Source organism: Loxodonta africana, chromosome 3 (assembly GCF_030014295.1).
Source record: "Loxodonta africana isolate mLoxAfr1 chromosome 3, mLoxAfr1.hap2, whole genome shotgun sequence".
Taxonomy (NCBI): Eukaryota; Metazoa; Chordata; class Mammalia; order Proboscidea; family Elephantidae; genus Loxodonta; species Loxodonta africana.
Genome location: NC_087344.1, coordinates 194619249 through 194624934, shown reverse-complemented (window position 1 = coordinate 194624934; position 5686 = coordinate 194619249).

The following is a 5686-nucleotide window of genomic DNA, read 5'->3' as shown; positions in this document are numbered from 1 at the left end:
CTAACCAGGGATGTAAAAGACCTATACAAAGAAAACTACAAAACACTACTGTAAGAAACCAAGAGATTTACATAAATGGAAAAACATGTCATGCTCATGGATAGGCAGACTCAGCATTGTTAAGATGACAATTCTACCCAAAGTGATTTACAAATGCAATGCAATCCCAATCCGAATACCAACAACATTCTTTAAAGACATGGAAAAACTAATCATTAACTTTATATGGAAAGGGAAGAAGCCCTGGGTAAGTAACGCACTATTGAAGAAGAATAAACTAGAAGGACTCGCACTACCTGACCTCAGAAACTACTATACAGCTACAGTACTCAAAACAGCCTGGTACTGGTAACAATGACAGATACATTTACCAATGGAACAGAATTGAGAACTCAGATGTAAATCCATCCACCTATGGTCACCTGATCTTCAACGAGGGCCCAAAGACCATCAAATGGGGGAAAAGACAGTCTTTTTAACAAATTGTGCTAGCAAAACTGGATGTCCACCAGCAAAAAGATGAAACAAGACCCATACCTCACGTCATATACAAAAACTAATTCAAAATGGATCAAAGACCTAAATATAAAGCCAAAAACTATAAAATTCATAGAACAAAAAATAGGATCAATGCTAGAGACTCTAATACATGGCATTAACAGGATATAAACCATAACCAACAATGCACAAAATCCAGAAGATAAGCTAGATAACAGACCTTCTAAAGATTGGACACTTTATGTTCATCAAAAGACTTCACCAAAAGAGTAAAAAGAGAACCTACAGACTGGGAAAAAAATTTTGGCTATTACAAATTAGACAAAGGTCTAATCTCTAAAATCTACAGGAAAATCCAACACCTTTACAACAAAAAGACAATCCAATTAAAAAATGGGCAAAGGAAATGAACAGACACTTCACCAAAGAAGACATTCAAGTGGCCAATAAACACACAAGGAAATGCTCTTGATCACTAGCCATTACAGAAATGCAAATCAAAACCACGTTGAGATACCATCTCACCCTGGCATTACTGACATGAATCAAAAAAACAGAAGATAACAAATATTGGAGGGGCTGTGGGGAGATCAGAACTCATGCACTGCTGGTGGGAATGCAAAATGATATAACCATTTTGGAAAACAATATGAGACTTCCTTATAAAGCTAGAAATAGAAATACCATATGACTCAGCAATCCCACTCCTAGGAATATATCCTAGAGAAATAAGAGTCATCACACGAATAGACATATGCACACCCATGTTCACTGCAGCATTGTTCACAATAACAAAAAGTTGAAAACAACTAGATGCCCGTCAACAGATGAATGGATAAAAATGTATGGTACATACACACAGTGGAGTATTACATAACAGCAAAGAACAATGATGAATCTGCAAAGCATCTCATAACATGGATAAATCTGGAGGGCATTACGCTGAGTGAAACGGGTCAATCACAAAAGGACAAATACTGTATGAGACCACTACTATAAAAACTCCTGAAAAGTTTTACAGACAAAAAAGCAACAATCTTTGGATGGTTACGAGGGAGGGGAGAGGTGGGGATGGAAAAACACTGGAAAATAGATAAATGATAACTTTGGTGAAGGGTAAGACAGTACACAACACTGGGGAAGCCAGCACAACTTGTACAAGGCAAAGTCATGGAAGCTCCATATACACATCCAAACTCCCTGAGGTATCGAATTGCTGGACTGAGGGCTGTGGGGACCATGGTCTCAGGGAACATCTAGCCTAATGGACATAACATAGTTTATAAAGAAGATGTTCTACTTTCTACTTTAGTGAGTAGTGTCTGGGGCCTTAAAAGCTGTGAGTGGACATCTAGGATACTCCACTGCTCTCACCCCTTTGGGAGCAAGGAAGAATGAAGAAAACTACAGACTGGTCCAAAGCACTAACGGACCACATCTACCATCTACCATGGGCTCCACCAGACCGAGTCCAGTAAAACTAGATGATGCCCTGCTACCACCACTGACTGCTCTGACAGGGATCACAATAGAGGGCCCCAGACAGAGCTGGAGAAAAATGTAGAACAAAATTCTAACTCAAAAAGAAGGACCAGACTTGCTGGCCTGACAGAGACTGGAGAAACTCTGAGAGTATGGCCCCTGGACACCCTTTCAGTTCAGTAATGAGGTCACTTCTGAGGTTCACCCTTCAGCCAAAGATTGAACAGGCCCACAGAACAAAACAAGACTTAAAAAAAAGGGGGCACACCAGCCCTGGGGCCGGGACTGGAAGGCAGGAGGGAACAGGAAAGCTGGTAATAGGGAACCCAGGGTTGAGAAAGGAGAGTGTTGACATATCGTGCAGTTGTTAACCAATGCCATAGAACAATGTGTGTACTAACTCTAATGAAAAACTAATTGGTTCTGTAAACCTTCATCTAAAGTACAATAAAAAGGAAAAAGAAATTCTAACTCACAAAAAAAAAAGACCAGACTTACTGGCCTGACGGACACTGGAGAAACTCTGAGATTATGGCCCCCCGACACCCTTTTATCTCAGTAAGGAAGTCACTTCCAAGGTTCATCCTTCAGCAGAAGAGAGACTAAAGGCCTCAACAGCCCGGGGGCAATGACTAGAAGGCAGGAAGGAACAGGAAAGCTGGTAATAGGGAACCCAAGGTCGAGAATGGAGAATGTTGATGGGTCGTTGGGTTATCAACCAATGTCATAAAATAAGATGTGTCCTAACTGTTTAATGAGAAACTAGTTTGTTCTGTAAACCTTCATGTAAAGTACAATAAAAAAATTTGAAAAAATATGTAACACACACACGCAAAAGCCATAAAAGTAGAAAACAATAACATCTTGCTGAAAAACTACTGGGTTTATAGAAGAAATCAAGGATTGGATTAAGAAATTAGTAGAATCAAATGAAAACGAAAACACATCTTACCAGAACCTTTGAGACACAGCAAAAGCAGTGCTTGGAGGTCAATGTATTAGCAATAAATGCACACTCCCCCCCCCCAAATTAAAACATTAACACTAAAACTCAAACAAATAGAAAGAGAGCAGCAAAAGGAGCCCTCAGGCACCAGAAAAAAGGAAATAATAAAAGATTGGAGCAGAAGTAAATGAAATAGAGAAAAGAAAAATAATTGAGTCAATAAGACCAAAAGGTGATGTTTTGAAAAGATCAACAAAATCGACAAACCACTGGCCAAACTAACAAAAGAAAAACAAAAGAGGAAGTAAATAACCTGAATAAGAAATGAGATGGGCAATATCATAACAGACCCAACTGAAATGAAAAGAATCATAACAGAACACTATGAAAAATTGTACTCCAACAAATTTGAAAACCTAGAGGAAATGGACAAATTTCTGGAAACACACTACGTACCTAAACTAACACAAACCAAGGTAGGAAAACTAGATAAACCCATAACAAAAGGAAAGATTGAAGAGGTAATCAAAACCCTCCCAACAACAAAAAAAATTACTGGCCCAGATGACTTCACTGGAGAATTTTACCAAACTTCCAGAGAAGTGTTAACACCAGTACAATTAAAGGTATTTCAGAGGGTGGAAAAGGAGGGAATACTCCCGATCTCATTCTATGAAGCCAGCATAACCCTGATAACAAAGCCAGGTAAGGACACCAAAAAGAAAAAAAAAAAAGAAAATTATAGACCTATATCCCTCATGAATATAGACGTAAAAATCCTCAACAAAATTCTAGCCAATAGAATTCAACACCATATCAAAAAAAAAATAATACATCATGACCAAGTGGGATTCATACCAGGTATGCAGGGATGGTTCAACATCAGAATATCAATCAACTGAATCAAGCAAGTAAATAAAACAAAAGATAAGAACCACATGATCTTATCAATTGATGCAGAAAAGGCATTTGACAAAGCCTACCACCAGTCCTGATAGAACTCTTAGCAAAATAGGAATAGAAGGGAAATTCCTCCACATAATAAAGGGCATTTATACAAAGACAACGTACAGCCAACGTCATTCTAAATGGAGAGAGTCTGAAATCATTCCTCCTTGAGAACAAGAACCAGACAAGGATGTCCTTTATCACCACTCTTATTCAACATTGTGCTGGAGGTCCTAGCCAGGGCAGTAAGTCGAGAAAAAGAAATAAAAGCATCCAAAATGGTAAGGAAGAAGTAAAAGTACCCCTATTATCAGATAATAGGGTCTTATACACAGAAAACCTCAAAGAATCTGCAAGAAAACTACTGGAACTAATAGAAGATTTCAGCAAAGTATCAGAATATGAGATAAACATACAAAAATTAGTTGGATTCCTCACACCAGCAAAGAGAACTTCCAAGAGGAAATCAAGTCAATATCATTTACAATAGCTCCCAAGAATATAAAGTACTTAAGAATAAATCTAACCAGAGATGTAAAACTATAAAACAAACTATAGAACACTACTGCTAGAAAGCAAAAGAGATCTACATAAATGGGAAAACGTACCATGCTCATGGACAGGAAGACTCAACATCGTGGAAATGTCAGTTCTACCTAAAGTGATCTACAGATACAAGGCAATCCTGATCCAAATTCCGAGGGCATGTTTTAAAGAGATGGAGAAACAAATCACCTACTTTTTACGGAAAGGGAAGAGGCCCTGGATAAGTAAAGCATTACTGAAGAAGAAGAACAAAGTGGGAGACCTCACGCTAGCTAATTTTAGAACCTATTATGCCACCAAGGTAGTCAAAACAGCCTGGTACTGGTACAAGAACAGATACAAAGACCAATGGAACAGAACTGAGAGCCCAGACATAAATCCATCCACCTATGAGCAGCTGATATTTAACAAAGGCCCCAAGTCTCTTTAACAAATGGTGCTGGCATAACTCGATATCCATTTGCAAAAAAATGGAACAGGACCCATACCTCACGCCATGCCCAAAAACTAACTCAAAATGGATCAGAGACCTAAATATAAAATCTAAAATGATAAAGATCATGGAAGAAAAATAGGGACAATGATAGGAGCCCTAATACATGGCATAAATATTATACAAACCACTGCTAACAACACACAACATTAAAAGAGAAACCAAATAACAGGGAGCTCCTAAAAATCAAACACGCTTATCAAAAGACTTTACCAGAAGAGTAAAATGAGAGCCTACTGACTGGGAAAAAGTTTTTGGCTATGACATATTTGACAAGGGTTTAATCTCTAAAATCTACAAGATACTGTAATACCTCAACAACAAAAAGTCAAATAACCCAATTAAAAAATGAGCAAAGGGCATGAACCTTCACCAAAGAAGTCATTCAGGTGGCTAACAGACACATGAGGAAATGCTCACAATCATTAGCCGTTAGAGAAATGCAAATCAGTGAGATACCCTCTCACCCCAACAAGGATGACATCAATCCAAAAAAAACACAAGAAACTGTGGAGAGATTGGAACTCTTATGCATTGCTGGTGGGAATGTAAAATGGTAAACCACTTTGGAAAACGTTTTGGTGCTTCCTTAAAAAGCTAGAAATAGAAGTACCATACAATCCAGCAATCCTACTCCTAGGAATATATCCTAGAGAAATAAGAGCTGTCACACTACTAGGCACAGGCACAGCCATATTCATTGCAGCATTGTTCACAATAGTAAAAGATAGAAACAACCTAGGTGCCCATCAACAGATAACTGGATACACAAA